The sequence below is a fragment of the Toxotes jaculatrix genome, chromosome 10 (assembly GCF_017976425.1).
Source record: "Toxotes jaculatrix isolate fToxJac2 chromosome 10, fToxJac2.pri, whole genome shotgun sequence".
NCBI classification, from domain to species: domain Eukaryota; kingdom Metazoa; phylum Chordata; class Actinopteri; family Toxotidae; genus Toxotes; species Toxotes jaculatrix.
The window spans coordinates 338,740-356,403 of record NC_054403.1 but is presented as its reverse complement, the minus strand read 5'-3'; the positions used below and the strand labels follow the sequence as shown (position 1 = coordinate 356,403).

General features: G+C 40.0%; 1 long non-coding RNA gene, 1 other non-coding gene and 4 gene segments (V, D, J or C); 5 read left to right on the top strand and 1 right to left on the bottom strand.

The window, feature by feature from the left end:
• The window catches only part of LOC121188595, a 235,660-nt gene that overhangs the window by 56,581 nt on the left and 161,415 nt on the right, over positions 1-17,664 (top strand).
• LOC121188598 overlaps positions 1-17,664 on the top strand; it is a 208,054-nt gene that overhangs the window by 44,543 nt on the left and 145,847 nt on the right.
• LOC121188596 overlaps positions 1-17,664 on the bottom strand; it is a 98,872-nt gene that overhangs the window by 16,714 nt on the left and 64,494 nt on the right.
• The window catches only part of LOC121188599, a 127,684-nt gene that overhangs the window by 49,258 nt on the left and 60,762 nt on the right, over positions 1-17,664 (top strand).
• On the top strand, positions 9,435-9,506 carry trnae-uuc. The gene has a single exon. It is a non-coding gene; the product is annotated as a tRNA-Glu (tRNA).
• Positions 10,078-10,830, top strand: LOC121188601. The gene is made up of 3 exons (XR_005894716.1): positions 10,078-10,116; positions 10,187-10,257; positions 10,483-10,830. It is a non-coding gene; the product is annotated as an uncharacterized LOC121188601 (long non-coding RNA).

Sequence of the window (17,664 nt, the reverse complement as noted above, 5' to 3'; positions counted from 1 at the left end):
AAAAGTACTTTAAATGCGTGATATTTTGTCATTGTTCTCACTTTATCTACTTACATAGTACCGCTAATTACTGCGAACTTGATGTTGAATGTAACCCCATTGCTTTTACTCCATTATTTAGAGCAAGTAGTCTGTCTGTATGACGGTAATGACAAACTGTTTGATAAGCTTCACAAATTAATGACGACGCGCATCTTGAAGGTAATTAATACTGTTTTGGAAATAACCATCCAACAATGCAACCGCATGTCGGTGTTTTAAGAGTATAATTTCCGGCTCAACGGCGCAGACGCAGCTGAAAAGTCAGTTTTGGCTAGCATGCTAACAGTTGAGCTTATAAACTGTAGCCTTGCTGTTTTGAACAGCGGTGAGAAACCTGTATTTTAACAGTGTGTAGTTGGGATAAACTTTAACTTGAACATGTTATTCTCAGACATATGACATTTTCTTCCTTTATGTCAAACCAACATGTTGATCAAAGTACAACATGGAGGGAAGAAGAAGGACATTAAACTGGAAGAGGCTTGCGTCTCAGATTTTCTCAGTGCAGGTCAGTCAGATGTTTAGTATAAAATGAATAAAGATGTAAACATGTTGTAACGTGGAGTTGTTATGGTATAGTCCAGCAGAAGTTTCTTATCCCAGAGACTACAACACTGAAAGTCACAGATCAACAGGGAGCAGAGGTGGATGAGGATGTGTTTAAAAATTCATATTTTGCTGCACTTATATTTTGAGAGATTTGTATCTTGACACAGACAAAAATATGTGATTGTGAGAAGTGGATGATAAGAATTCCAAAGTACAGTATTTAATCAGTTCATATTAAGCTGTATGTGTGGTCTGCATTTCAGACCTCCCATCTACTGAAGCATCTATGAACCTGGCTGATCGTTCAGACCTGACAGAATATGTGACCCTCACTACTTGTGGTAAGCAGAGTTATAGGTAATGGTAATGTTTTGTCTTGAGACAGGTAATATCCAGCCAGGTATGTGATATAGTTTTAATGTGCTGGACTTTAGATTTTATTTGCCTTATACTTGTGTGTGTGTGTGTGATCTTCAGATCTAAGTGTCCTGCAGCAAGGGTGTGAAGGCTCCTCCTCTCCAAGTCTGACAGATAAACTGTCAGTCTCAAGCACTTTAAGCAGAGACACAAGTGATTCTGGATGCCAGCCTTTGATGGACAGTGTGCTTGCAGAAAATGTAATTGTTTTCCAACTTGTATACAACTAGATTTTAATCTTTCCTTATTAGACATAATTCCTAAAAAAATGCGAGTAACATGTACAGGTATTAGATGAATGTATTTGCTTTCAACATAGATCTAAGTGTAGTTGTAAATATGTTTATAATGTTTTCTTTTTTAGAATGTGGAGCAAATTCTTACTTCAAACCCTCGTTTGCATATAAGCAACACACAGTATTTGTTCTTGAGACAGATTTTTTTCTTTCAGGAACTTCTATGATATTCAAAGCAACAAAGGCCCTAACCCTTTCTTGAGTGGTGCATGAAGACAAATCCAGAACCACCTCTTCATCCCAGAGTAGAGTGGAGCTAAAAGGACGTCCCACATCATCCAGAACATATGATGATCAGCCAATCAGAGAGATGAATGCATGGAAGCCATATCTCTCCTTCACCACACAACTGATCCTGACTTAGTTTTCCAGAGGATGAGAGAAACCTTCTACTACTGTCAGCAGATTCTTCATGACCCAGAGTGGTCAGCTGATGTATTACACACGTTTCCACGTTTCTTGGATGTCATGGGACTGGTTAGTATTAAATATATTTTTTTAAGTAAAAATATTGGTCTATTTTAAACGTTTGAAAATGTTTTTCTCTTTTTATTTAGATTTTGCAAGACTTCTCACTGATGTTTGGAGCAGAGGTTGCTTCAAAGTTCCTTGAAAAATGGAACAGCAGTTTTAAAGATAAAGTTATCAAGGAGGCAGGAACCTGAAAGAGACGTCTCTCTTAAAACAACAACTGAAAGCTGCCCTGAATGAAGGATCTGACACTGCTGATGAAGCAGGTACAGTTATCATCAAAATAGTAATGCAGTTATGTGAGTCGTCCAACAGTCATCAGTTTATTCTGTTTTTATTGTCCCCAGAGTGGGACAGCAACATGGCTTCTCTTCTGGTGCTGCTTCATCTTCTCACTCCACAACCAGCTGGAAGAAAGCGTCCCACAAAGATCAGCGTCGGAGAGGCAACGGATCATCTGGTAAAATTTCAGGAGGTTTGTCAAAACTTCCAAATACTGTAGATGTTGCTGAGTTTTATAAACACATTTTTGTAAACATATTTCTCTTGTTTCAGTCATCCCAAAGCCTTGAGGATCATCTCCTGACCACTGAAGGAGCCCATCAGCCATTTCTTCTTGCCACAGAAACTTCAAAGACCCAGGTTTTCACCTTTTATATTGTCTTGGACAAAAAGCTTCTGTCATGTCAGTCATGTACATCCTTTGGTGCTTTTGATGAGCTGTTCAAGTCACATTTTGTTTTCAGTGTGAAGTTTGATGACGCTCTCTCCAGCCTGTACACATTTTTACAGACAGCTCTGTACAATATTGATACAACTGAAGAATCTCCCAGAGTAAAAGAGCTCAGAGCAAAGCTGTTAAACAAACCATAAGTAGCTTATTTAGCCAGAATGTTGAGATGTTTCTTCTGCAATTCATCCTTTGGTTCAGTGTTACTTTTGTTCAGGAACCTCAAATTAATTCATGCCATGTATCCAGTAGGGCTGCAACTAACGATTATTTTGATAATCGATTAATCTGTCGATTATTTTTTCGATTAATCGATTATTAATCGGATAAAAAGGGGAAAAAGCAACATTTGATTTCCAGCATTTTATTTAATTAACCAAACTGTCTTTGTTCAAAAGTTGTTTCCAACTCACATAAAAAAAATTAATGTATGTTAAATGTATGTTACATTGAGTACAAAAAATAAAACTAATTTTGTAGCAGCTGAATCAATGTAAAGAAAAACAAAGATGGTGAACAGTTTGAGTAACTAATGAAAAACAAAGACCATCTGTTTTTATACAGTGCAGAGAGCATTTCTTTACATGTCCTGAAAAAAAAAAACTGTCTCCACCTTGAAATGAGCTGAACAGCAATTTAATAAATAAAATGCATGAAACTCAAACAGATTTTAAACAGGCTTTTCCTATAGAACTACGGAGGAATGGTTCCTTATGGTTCATTTCTTCATCAGTCTGGTGAAATAAGTCCTTGAGGGAAGAGTGTAACCAGGGCTGAAGGTGTTTATCATTTTTCTGAATCCTTCACCGCCTCCACCATTGATAGTGGCCTCATGTCTGTAACCGGCATATTCAGGATACCATCAGTGAGAACAGCTGATTGCTGTCGTGTGCAGATCTTCCTCAAAACATAGTCACCAATGCTAGGCTGTTTTTTTTTTGTTTTTTTATCTAGGGTGAGAGAGAAAGTGTAGTATGAGTATGCACAGAAGCACACTAAGTAAAACATGCAACACCTTTTTAAGTTAACTACTGATCTAAAATGCAGACAAAGCAAAATGAAATTAAATAAATAGACATTGGGTAATGCTGCCATGCACTGAGAATAAAAGGGAAATGCAATTAATATATATTTGACCAGATATTGCTATGAAGAAATGAAGGATTCACGTTAAACTGTCTGAATAGTTGCATAAAATAATCCAAAAAACTTAGAACGTAATGTTATCCACCTGTGTCTCTCAGACTTAATCTCAGCTATTATCGGTTTCCGGCAGGTTTGTGTCCGTTTTTCAGGACAATTTAAAAACAAACCTCTGTCCGTTTTCTCTAGTTTTGTTGATGGATACAAGATAAATTAACGTACTCCGAAATCATCGTGAATCTCCTTCATCCACGGCTCCAACATGTTTCCTCCTCAGGTGCTCACGCAGTGGTGTTGTGTTGCCGTGCCAGGCGAGATCAGCTGCGCACATTTCGCGTCCAGCGCTGTTCTTTGAAGGCGTTAATGTAAAGTGCTCCCATGCTTTTGACGACTTGGGCCGTACGTTTTTCTCTCTGCTAACGTTATAGCCTTCACCGCTGTGACCGCCTCCGCCATTCTTCGAACGCTTCTTCCAGGTGAGCTACACAAGGCGCGGCATTGGTTCGCTTCTCTTGCCCCTTCTTCTTCTTCTTCTTTTACGGCGGTCGGCATCCAGTTTACTGGTGCTTTACTGCCCCCACATTAGGGGGTAGTCGCTGCACTTATGTGTATGATAACGTAGACCCAACTAATCGATTATTAAATTAGTTGCCAACTATTTTAATAATCGATTTAATCGATTAGTTGTTGCAGCCCTAGTATCCAGGTAAAAGTCTCTCTAGTTATTCTGGATTCAGGAGACATCTCATTAAGATACACAGCTCCATTGATAACACAAGTGTGTCTAACCAGATCCCTTTCAACAACGACACAGAGACAGTAAACAATTCTCAGTCTGTAACTGATGAAATACTTCATCTCATTTCCAAAATACTGAAGCAGCTCCTTCAGGTTCTACTCACAACAAAGACGTGTGCTTCAGTTATAGCCAAGCTTTTGGGGAGTGGTGAACCAAATACTGTAGTTTTCTACTTTCTACTATTGAAAATTGTTGGAATTTAATCTCTTCACCTTGATTCTGAAGCCATCGTCTGTGTCACACAGTGGGTGAAATGCTGTGGAGCTGAGTATCGTGTTGGACTCTTTGCGTGCACTGGTACTGATGAAAACATGCCACTGTTCAGCAAAATAACATCAATCATTTTGCACAAAGTGTTTTGTGTTTTGATTGAGCATGAAACTTGTTTTCATGATCACTTCCATGCTTTCCAAGTGAGTGACACAAAAAGCAAAAAAATCAACAGGATGGTGTTTGGTGGCCATTTTCCCATAAAACTAAATGATATAATAATGAATAAATTTTAAATAAAACACATTTTGAGTGTGAGCTGTCAACACTGGAGAAGAGTTTATATTGAAATTAACTAAATTTTAGAGTCACACTCAGTGAGGGATGAGTATTTTAACACCAGGGTAGCTGGGGTGGATCGGTGCCTTGCTCAGGAGCATCACAGGTCGCCTTCATAACCACCGTATCCATTTTTTTGGGCTTGGTCGAGAGATCAAACCCACGACCCTCTGATCTCAGGCTGATCTAAAGTCCAAAGGAGCACTCTTAACTTGCCGAAAAGCATGTTGCATTGACCCGGGCCTCCCGCATGGCAGGCGAGAATTCTACCACTGAACCACCAATGCAAGCTTATTGCTTAACCCCATGCCTCCAAGGGAGATTGTGACCTGATCGCAGCGCCTTAGACTGTTCGGCCATCCTGACTTACTACTTCAGTAAAAGTCTGTAGCAGAAACATTCATTTACTTGTAAAATACATATCAAAAGTCCTTGCGACTCAAATGTCTTCACAACAACAGTTAGCTGTTGAAAATGTCTTCATGTGTTATATCAAATATACCTTCATTTATTTATGGATTTTATTCTGAATACTGGGACACTATGTTGTTAAAACTAACAGAGAGAAGTCACATCCGTCCCAGAATGATTTTAGATCCCAATGCTTCCACTTTGACTTCCTAGTATCATGTTGTTGAACGCGACAGACATCACTCACCTGTACTGATGATATGCATCAGTGTTGGAAAGAAAGAGCTACAGGTTAATGTGATAGAAATACATGTTTTTCTGTATGGTCCACTCATTATTTGCATCTGTCACTGTAGCTTTTTTAGACCCATGGTGATAACTGACTTTTGTATGAATGAATCCTAAATAATCAGCTTATGTTTTTATTGTCCTTGTTTCAGATCAGTGAGGCACTAAAGAGTGACTTCCAGGTGTTGGCTTTTAACTCTGAGGATGCAAAAATGAAGGTTTACAAGAAAAGATGAGAGAACGACTGAAACAGCAAAACAGAGTGGGTATTAACAAGTCCCTGGAATTAATAGAACTATTTTCAACAATTTGAACCCACTGAGATTTAAAATCTCTTTTTTTTTTTTTTTTTAGCAAGCAGAGCAATAAAGTGAACAATACAGGAAGTTACAGTTGTTTTGAAATGTGTCTCAGTTTTATAAATATCAAATGAAATGATGAGAGAGAGCCTCTCTATCTCTGTTTTGTAATGATCTTAAACTAACACACATCAAACCTGGGGCTTTGTAGTTTTCCATCATAAGATCACTAGTTGGTGTAGGACATATAGAGTGAGGTAAAGAGGACTCAGGTGGGGCCACACATCATTTTTGCCCCCACTGCCCAGAGAGACTTTATCCAGCCATGATCTCCCTTGATCTTCTTTGCAGGATAAACTTACCAGGAACATCACAGCCTCAGGTATTTAGTTTTTTAGTCAGGGTTACAGTCACTGTGCATGGCAAAGCCTTTAATGTGCCTCTGCATGAGCTGCTATGGTTGCTGTAAATTCACACAGAGTAATGGAACAAAAGTATCCTCCACAATCTGTTGTGTTACAGAAGCTCAGCATCATTTTATTCCTTGTTGAACAAAGTCAAATCCATAGTTTTCTTTATACAAAGTTCCACACCACTGTTTTCTTTCCATATTTGAGTGCAAATCAATAGCGTTTGTTCCACAATGAGATTAGATGCAAAGCAAAAAATCTGAATAATTGTAATTCTTATGAATTATTCAATTTATATGATGCTAATTTGATTTATATTTATGATCACGTCTTTATTTTAATTACATCTTGCTATAAAAATAGATATAATGATCATTTGCTGAAAAGCACATAATTTTTTATGAGCTTGTGCTGATTTGAAATATGATTTTGAATATTATCTTTAGTTTGATTTAGTGCCTAATGTTTTTAAATGAGCGTAATTTATTTGCATTTAGTTTGAAGGGAGTCAGTGGAGATATTAGATAGTATAATGTTACAGACTGGCGATGCCTCCCACCTCCAGGATTGACATCCTGTCAGTTTAACTTGGTCCTGTCCAGTGTTGCCATGGCTGCCAGTCACATCATAGCCCCAAGTTGCTGAGATGTGGTTTTGCCTGTAAAGTCCTGATGTGGTCCTCTGTCCCTCTGCTGGGAGCAGCAGAAACACCTGTCTTCAATTTCTCTGGTTGTCCTGCAGACAGCCATCCCACTGATTGTTTGTCCTCCTGCAGGTCTTCATGTGCTGCCCGGATGATGCTGAACGGTTGTGCTGAGCGTGCATTTGGTTGGTTGGGCCTCAGTCGGTGCTTTATGCTAAGTGAACAGTAAGTTTGATGAGTGGCTGCTGTTCAGAGACCAGTGGGAGTGGTTGTATGTTGATGAGAGCTGTGGATGGTGGAAGTGTGGAGTGGAGGTGTGTGCTGGAGTGTTACGTGTGTGATTTCCTTGGCTGTTGCTGTGAATGGGGGCTTTGTGGAGTGGGCTGTAGCAGCTCATTGTTTGGCCGAGGTGGTAAACTGCACTCGGACTCATCTGGTGATCAAGTGAGTCAGTATTTGTCGTCCCGAGCAGCATCCACACTTGTTAAATATGTGGCGTTTGCTGTGTGTAACAGCACCTCTGCTCTGTTTCCTCAGAGCTGACTGACTCTCCATACAACCCAGAGATGTGAGCCTCCAGCAAGAGACAGGCCAGAGAGTACCACACACACACACGCACACGCACACACACGTAGACAAGTTTTTACTCTCTTCATAAGTTCTAACTCTCTTAGTATTTAAAAGTAATAGTAGATTTTTTCCCAACTCCTTCTTTCAAAGTTTGATTTTCTTCTATACTTTCCTAAAAAACAAGAAAAAAATTGCATGTTAGTAAATAGATAACTGTAGTAAGTTTCAACTCTTTTTAGTATTTACCGTAATTTCCAGACTATAAGCCACTACTTTTTTCACACGCTTTGAACCCTGCAGCTTAAACAATGATGCGGCTAATTTATAGATTTTTACGAGTTAATGAGAGAGAACAATGAAAACCTTTTTCTTTTAAATTTTAATGACTTTATCGATGGGGAAATGACTCTCTGCATTTTACCCACACCAAGTGAACGAAACACACACACAAGCATGCACATGCACTAGAGACGCCGGGGCAGGGGCAGGGGGCCTAGTGAGGCGGAGGGTCGTGGGTTTGATGCTCTGATCTCAGGTCGGTCCAAAACCCAAAGTCGCACTCGCTGCTCCATGGCTGCGCCAATGAAAAGAGACTGAGACAGTGTGTGACGAAGTAATTCTGAGGCTGTTCAATTCCGACACTGAAGAAGACGACTATAGTGGTTTTACTGCGCAGGAGTGAGAGGAAGATAGCATCAATGACTTTTCTGACTTTTCTGGTATTTTTTATTTTTTTAACCAGCCATGTTACTGCCATGTTACTGCCGTGTTACAGGCACTGTTCAGAAAAAAAAGCATTTATTTAATTAAAAGTTAAAAAAATCTTTTGGTGTACCAGCTTTCTGTGTAAATATCTCATGTTACAACGTAGACACCTGCGGCTTATAGACAAGTGCGGCCTATATATGTACATTTTTTCTTCTTTTTTCTTTTTCTCCAACTCCTTCCTTCAAACTTTCATTTTCTTCTACAGTCAAAAAAAAAAAGAAAAACAAATTCACCTTACTATGTATATAGGTTTAGTGCATCTTAGTACATAAGTCCCACAGTATTTAGCCAAGTATTTCAACCACTTAAAACATTTCTAAATGTAATAATTCTGTCAGTTGAGACCAAATTGGCACAACTTCCATGACAGAGGTAAAAGGCTTTAGGAGGGTCTACAGACAATATTCCATCCCAACATGTTCTTCCCACAGTTCATATGTCAGTATAATGACAGAACCTACACAACAGAAAATACCAATCAAAAGTAAAATGTTATTTTTTTTGGATGATTTTTTAGTTTTTTCTGACCTAGTTTATATACAGAATTTTTTTGTTTGATAAATTTCCCATTGTCCTTTAAATTAGTGTTTAAAATTATAACGTACATTTATTAACTGATGAATAAGTTCAAACGTGCATTAGGTGTGCTAAGTGAGAGCATGTCACACTGACTCCAGCCACTAGAGGTCAGGAGTGCACAGTTTTAAAGTGCTCTGATTATGTCAGTTTCTGAGTCTCACAGTCTGAATTAATGTGAGTGATTTACAACCCAAACTTTCACATCTCCTGAGCTCTGGAGCCTGAAACCAGTGGAACACACATTCATTTAGCTGTCAGATGAATAAACTATGCAACATGTATGAATATTACAATGAACATTTCAATATGAAGAGTAGGAAGAATATGTTTGGATGGAACATTGTCACAGGGTTTGGGTTAGGGTGGGGTAGACCTTCCTAAAGACCTGTTATATTAGAAAGTGTTCAGCAGAGGTGAACATGTTACAGTACAACTCAATTCACTCATTCATCAGTAGAAATAGTGGTAGCTCCCATATGGTCTAGCGGTCAGGATTCCTGGTTTTCACCCAGGCGGCCCGGGTTCAACTCCCGGTATGGGAACTCGCTGTTTTATAGGAAGGTGGTCGAGGACTTTGTTGACTGGTGTGAACTCAATCACCTTCACATCAATGCCAACAGGACGAAGGAGATGGTGATTGACTTCCGAAAAAAGGCTCCTCAGACTCCACCAGTGAACATCCAGGGACTTAACATAGAGACGGTGATTGTGTACAGGTACTGTGGTGTTCACGTCAACAATAAACTGGACTGGTCAGACAGCACAGGGGCCGATTTCATGAAGGAGGTTCAACAAACTCTGAGTATGAGTGTTAACCCTGAGTTGACAAACCCTGAGATGAAAAACTCTGAGTTTCCTGTTTCAACACAGCTGATTCACATTAGTTTTGTCAACTCTGAGTATGTTGACTCCGAGTCAAGCGCGTGCACCACGACTATAAATAAGCCATCATCAATGGAGCCCCGATTCCTTGATTCACCATGGAAGCGGGATCAAAACGAAAGCGCTCAACATTTTTTTCACCCCTGGAGCTTGAAATTTTGATGGAGGCATACGGTGAATATGAGCATATTTTCCGGAAAAAAGCAACACAGTGGCAGCGGCAAAAGATAGAGAAAACGCATGGGAAAAAATCACTGCTCGAGTCAATGCGTAAGTTTTGTTTTTAATCACTCATAAAATATTGCATGCAAAAAATGCTGTTGGCCCCCTGTTCATGCAGGTGCAACCCAGGGGGCGAAAAACGGACTTGGAGGCAGTTGAAAATGAAATATAAAAATATAATTCAATCAGGTGAGTTGGAAATATAACATGCCTGGTTGTATCTCACTTTGGTAACATTTGATATGTCTATTTCAATTTAATTGTAATTCAATTTTCAATTTTTATTTATATTTTTAATTTATTTATTGAATACTGTAACAGCTCTTTCAGTCCTGCATGATGTTTTCACACATTCTGCCCCCTGTAATGTTTCATTAATTAATGTGGTGAAGTTAACATTTGACTCCTGCCTAGCCAACAGAAAGAGGGCAGAGGCCCGTAAAACAGGTGGAGGACCTGCACCACCACCTCTAACAGAGGCAGAGGAGAGGGCCCTTAGCCAAACAACAGGAAGGCCCATGGCTGAGGGAATCCCAGGGGGCAGCTCATCTGAACCAGTCAGCCCTGAGGACACAAGTGCCTTCATAACATGTAACAAGTCCACACTTCTATATTGTTTTTTTTATGAAGCCTCTTTTAGATGCAAAAGCTGTTTGTTCCTGAATCCAATAGATTCTGAGGGAAGTCTCCACCTATTGGAGCCTCATGTGGCCCAACTCCAGCCTGTTGTAAGTACCTCAACACACCATAACCCCATAACCAATAGTGGTATAAAGTTCACAAAATGAAATGCTTGACTTCAAAGGATGACGAACATGAAGAAGGACATGAAGAAGGACACTGTGTCTGCTGTCACAGACAGGCCCTCAGAGGTATCATATTAGATCAGCATTACATGTACATGTGACTTTCTTGTATGGATTTATATTGACATGGAAGCTAACATATTCATCCTTTTTTAACAGAGCATAACTGGACAGCATGAAGAGGGTCCATCAACTTCTGCAGAACAAATGAATACAGTGAGAGTTTCTGTGAACAACAGAGTTTAATTCTGTATAATTGACTGTGTTGAACAATATTCTTGTGGATTTCCAGTTACCAGTCAAGGAGTTATACAAAATTCATCTACTTAAACAAATCGAAAAAACGGACAAGGAAATGTTATACCTGGACCGCCAGATCCAAAAGGCAGATCTGGAAATCGAGATACTTAAACACAAGCTGGAGGTGTGTGTGTAGTCAGAGGTAAATTTAATGTATTATTAGAGCAATATGAAAAACTAACAGAAAAATGTTCTCTTTGTCTCTGTCTGTAGGATATAAGGAAGACTAAATAAAATGAACGTGTGACAGTGTGGTATTCTGTGTGGCTGTAATTTAACATGGAAAATGGTTGTTGCAGATCAGATCTCTGATTGCCCTTCCATCCTGATTTTCTGGGAGCTGGATGGGGTCCTCCTCAGGGTCTTCTATTTGTAGGGCAGGGTGTTGCTCTCCTCTAATAGTTGCAATATTATGGAGAATAACACATGCCACAATTATGTCACAGGCTCTCTCAGGGGTTACTCTGAGATGACGTAAGCACTGGAAACGGGCTTTCAGCAGGCCTATAGTCATCTCTACCCTGGCTCTCGTCCTGCAGTGTGCCACATTGAAGTGCTGCTGGGGTCCTGGTTGAGGGTCTGGGTAAGGGGTTATAAGATTTCGTTGGCAGGGGTAACCCCTGTCACCCAGAAGGAAGCCATGAATCTCTCCTGCAAGTGAAGTCACATTTTTTACTTCTGATATTTTTCTCAGAAAAATTAGACAAAGACCTTTGCGGTGACAAACAGCAATGTTTCAGACCACTTACCACGTTCCAGTCTATTGCTTATTGTAGACTCTGTATATATGCGGGAGTCATGCACAGACCCGGGCCACTTGGCTTCCACATTTGTGATAATGTGTGCTGCATCACAAATGATCTTGACAGTACAGAAAATGAGACAAGTTAGTTGAAATATTTGTGCTCTGACATTTAAAAGTAGTAGTCAATGTATGTACCTGCACATTGATGCTATGGAAGGACTTCCTATTCACATAATCTCCTTCATTTTCTGAAGGAGCAGTGATAGGAATGTTGGTGCCATCAATGCAGCCAATCACATTGGGAAATCCTAAAAGACATTCAAATTATTGCTCCCAGAGGTCACAGCAACATGTTATTGACAGAAAAGTTATTAATCATTTAAAATTATTTACCTGCAATCCCATGGAACTCTTCTTTGATGGCTGTCACAGGTTTGTGTCCGGGAAAAACAACAAAAACTGATAAAAAACCGCTTCAGAGCGAGGCACACCTTTCTTATAGCCCTGCAAACGGTTGCTTTGCTTATGTGTTCTGCATCGCCGACATTATAAAGAAAACTTCCATTTGCAAAAAAACGTAGAGCAATGCAAAGTATTTGTTCAGTGGTGAGTGCACGTCCACGGTGGGTGATGTGAGTGATGAGAGGGCGGATGAGGTTGTGAATGTATTGCAGTGACTGTAACGAAAAACGATAACGTTCAAATAAAAAGTCGGGAGGATATGAAAACGTATCCAAACGTGGATGGAAAATCCTCGCCCGACGCAATCGCAGTTCTCTGCGAATCAGTCTTGCTTCTTCATCAATCGGGTCTTCCAGAAAGGGACATGCCATTTTAAGCAGGATCTATGGAGACTCAATTATAAGGAAACGGTTCAGCTTTTATGTACTCCAGGGGAGGAGTCAGAAACAAACTCTGGGTTTCTAGAATAAAACCTGCTCCCGACCAGGTTATGTTCACAGACTAAGTTACCATGGTAACAGACTCCGAGTACGAGTTACCTCGCTTTATGAAATGGGCTTAACTTACTCCTTGACTTACCCCTATCTCGGGGTTAATTTACGTCCCTTATTGAAACGGTTAACTCTGGGTTTCCCTCATTTCAGGCTTAACATACTCAGAGTTTCCACATAACCTGCTTCGTGAAATCGACCCCAGGTGTCCTATACGAGAAGGGCCAGAGTCGCCTCCACCTCCTGAGGAGACTGAGGTCTTTTGGAGTGTGTAGGACACTACTAAGGACTTTTTACGACAGTGTATTGGCATCAGCACCTTTCTATGCAGTGGTCTGCTGGGGTGGAGGAATAACGGACAGAGACAAACGGAAGCTGGACAAACTGGTAAAGAGGGCTAGCTCTGTCCTGGGCTGCCCCCTGGACTCAGTGGACTCTGTGGGAGAGAGGAGGATGTTGGCCAAGCTGGCAAGCATCCGGAGCAATCCCTCTCACCCCCTGTATGAGACAGTGGGGACGTTGGGGAGCTCCTTCAGCCATAGACTGCTGCACTCTCAGTGCGCTACCGGAGGTCCTTTGTCCCAAGTCAGACTGTATAACAACAGTGTCACATAGGACTGCTCACTGCTGCTGTTTCTTTTTTCACATGCTCCCCCTGTTGTGCAATAGTAACAGTTTTTTTTTCTCTTGTGCAATAAATATGAACAGTATTTTGGTGCAATAATAACAACAGTATTTTAAACAGTACAGTTTTTTCTTTCTGTGCAATAGTAATACTCCTATTGGAATTGTTAGTATTTCTTTGTCATGATATTCATGATGTAGGACATAATTACATCTTTTTCCGCTGTGCATTTCATTTCATTTTATGGTTATTCTGTATATTCCATATTTAATTTTAGCTTATTTGTTACTTACTGTATAATTTTCTAGTTTCTTGTGAAATGTCGTGTTATTTATGTTTATGCTGCTGTAACAACTAAATTTCCATCCGGGGATCAATAAAGTATTATCTTATCTTATCTTGTCTTATCTTATCTCTTTATTTGTAGCAGCTTTAATAATACTTTGGTAGTTGTGTCAGAAACAGCAGTGCTAAATATTAAAGAGGATCTACAAAACATATTAATAATCTAAATAAATCATCTATTAAATACCTTAAAAACCTGCAACAGTTATAAAGAGTTTGGATTTTTAACAGTAGCAGCTGCTGTGTCAGATGTGATCCAATTATTAACACCTCATAGATGGAGAAGTAGTTGTACTTTATGTGTTTTTTAAGTTAATTTCATTTGACTAAATCCTTTTATCAGCCAAAATAATGAAGGTTTTTTTCTAAAATGTAAAATGTATTAACAGTATTACAGAGGTGGCATTTTTTGGCTTCTTTTTCTACATTGAGTCCATATTTTTATCTCTTTTTGTGGTGAACTTGTCATAATGACTGTGTAGAAGAAAGAAAGAGCTGTAAGAGGCTCTGTAGACATTGTTCCATTGAAATCCTTTTTTTGCTGTAGTGCACACATCACTGACTTCAGAAGATGTGAAAAGTATTGTCTAAACATACAGTCTCATAATGTTTGTAAGTAATATCAGAATGATTTGGTTCTGTCTAAATAACTTTTAAGACTAAGTCATACTTTATTGATCCCTCTCGGGGAAATAACTCTCTGCATTTTACCCACACAAAGTGAACGAAACACACACACAAGAGCACTAGAGACGCTGTGGCAGGGGGCTTCCCTAGGAGGAGCCCGGGGAGCTGGGGTAGATCGGTGCCTTGCTCAGGGGCACCACAGCCATGGTCGCAGTGGCGGGGGGGCGCGTCTCCTTTACCACCACCCATATCCATTGTGCATATCCCTTGTGCTTGGTCGAGGAATTGAACCCGCTGCTGGTAGGAAAGAGTCAACAGGTGGAAGAGTAGAGAGACGACATGTTAGAACATGGGATAGCTGAACCAATGCTCTGCTGCGTCTGTCCATATCTGATGGTAGATAAGGCTGATGGTCAGATAGATTTATAGATAGACAGATGTCAGCTGGCTGCAGTATCATGTACTAATAACCTCTTCATTTGTTTTTGTTCTATGAACCGAACCTGTACCATCACTGTAAAATAGATTATATTCAATTATTTGAACCTAAGTACATGATTTTTCGATGGTAAAACTTCAGTCAAAAACACTTTCACTGAATGTAAAGATGATTTTTTACAGAATATTAAGGATTTTCCAATATCAAAAGACATTTTACATCACAAGACAAAAGATTTACAACAGCCAGTTCAGTGAAATGTCTAACTGCATGCAGTTCCTGGGTTTTATACTTCTGCTAATAGAGTCTCATCACTGTGGGAAAAAACAAGTCCTCCGCATTATGTTCCCTCATTGTAGTGCATCCACTCATGTCTCACACTGAACACTAAGTTGAAAGCTACTGACCTCTCGGTGTCGTGATTTCTAATTAATGTCCAAATCACAGTGTTTCTTTCCTCCAGATGTCAGTGTGAAAAGTTCCTGTCATGTTTGACTAGAAAAGCTTTGAAACTAGTTCCATTTGTATAGAGGAGCAATGAGGAGTTCAGACTTCCTGGAGCAGAAGTAGGAAATCTGTTGATATATTTGATTGTGTGTGAGAATCTAGTAGTTGAAGTCTAACCTGTGCTTAAACAGGCTGAATAAAGTTGTTTTGGACTCCATAACCAGCTGAACCAGCAGGTTTTAATGTCATGAGGCAGCTCTGCTGCCTTTGGGGTTTGTTATATGCTGTTTCTTTTTCTGTTTTTGTTTGTCTGGCTGAGTGTATGTTGGTGTGGGTGTGGGTTGGCGGTTTCCTGGCCGGCTCCTCCCTGCTCCCTCCTCCTCATCAGGATGATTCCAACCACCTGTGCTCAATTGGGTGGCTATCTACCTCCCTCCTGGAGTATAAGAGGCCCGACTTTCCAGTCAACCCTCGTGAGATCGTACGTCGTCTACCTTGTAACTAGATCTCTGTGTCCCGTGATTTTTGCCTTACCTTTGTCTCCCTTCTAACTGCTCTCCTCTCGCTCCCTGCAGACTCCGCTGGATTACCCCTCTCCGTGCTTCCTCCACACTGCCTCAGCCGACACCTCCAAGTTCCCCAGGATATCCCACTGCCTTTAGTTCCCTTTGTTATTTATTGTTTGAACTCTGTGAATAAACTGTTTATCATGTTCGAAGTTTGCCTTCGCTCTGCTTTTGGTTCCGGGCCCTGACTAACAGACTCTGATTTAATGACAGAAAATCTACTAATTGTTGGTATAAAACTGATTTGGAACAATGTGAAAAGTCAGGCAGGGATGGATTTCACTGTTGTTACTGACAAAGAAAAAATAATTCTTTAAGTCCAACAGAACACTTTTGTGTGGGTATGAAAAAAAAACACACTAACTTTTTCACAGCTAATGCAGCATCTGATTTTCCAGAGGAAAACTTTTAACCTGAAGAAGCAACAGTAGAAAGTGTTCGGTTTGCACTGGCAGTAACATCACACACTTCTTATAAAGATTGAAAATGATCAGTATGTCAAAGTACAAACTATAAACGCAAACCATGATGCCTGGTGGACAAGTAGAGCAACCATAAGAAGTGATCTGGACTTTCCTGTAGTTTCCTCTTGTCCTTGTAACAGCAGTAGCTCCTCCCTTCCTTGTCAATAATTGTGCAGAAACATCTGAGTGCTTCTTTCTTCCTAAATCATGAGCAAGTCCTGTCCAGTCCAACTGTTTCTGTTCCTGTTTGACTTCTGAACTTGTCTCTGGCTGTGTGTCCACTTACTGCAGCCTGTGACATCAGACTGTAGAATGTTGATACATCAAAGGCATCAAAGGACACACACTCACACACACATGCTGATACTTATGTCTTTGTGAGGACACTTGCTGACACAATGCATTCCCTAGCCCTTACCCTAACTCTAACCAAAACCCAATTCTAACCCTGAAACCAAGTCTTAACCCTCAAACAGCAACATGAACACAGATGGAAACACTGCAGAGCTGCTTTGGATGGTTTAACAGGTAGAGATCATCAGATAATGGAATGACCTGATACCTTCATCTGTAACTGTATCTGTAACACAAACTTAAACACAGACAAATGCACTTGCATGTCAACTCACACACCTGCATTTTTAGGATCCAAAGAAGAAGATCCAGGACAAAGGAGATCAGGAGACAGGAGGCCCCAAAAAAAGTGAGAAAGAAAAATACAGTTACAATACAACACAAACTTATAAACAGATATAGAATCAAAGTACTGTGTCCCAGAATATGATATAGTTTCATCTTTCACTTTCACCATCAGCTTTCTACTCCATCTTTTCAGATTACAGGTGTAACTGTTATTTCAAGGTGTGTTTTGGTATTTTAACTGTCAAAGGTGCAACAGAATTAAAAAGTTCTCTGAGCTTATATTAAAATGAGGTGAAAACTTCATGTACTGTATAAAAGATGGGAAATAATACTCCTCATCAGGGCTGATTATTTTAGTACTGATGGTACAAGAATGAGCACAGATCCAGAAGTGATCAGAGATAAAAGCCTAGAAAGCAGATGAACTTTCTGCATGGATTCCTCTCCCAACAGAGAGTTACTGTAAAATCAACTTTCAGCTGCAAACTAGAAATCTATCAAATGATCAGGGTTTCTGCTTCAGTCCAGCCAATCCTGCTGCTGAAAACTCATCTGCCTAAGTGTCCTTTATTATGGACAACTGAGCCGATGTGTCCTGTAGAAACAGAGGCTGACAGGATCTGATCCATGCCAGGCT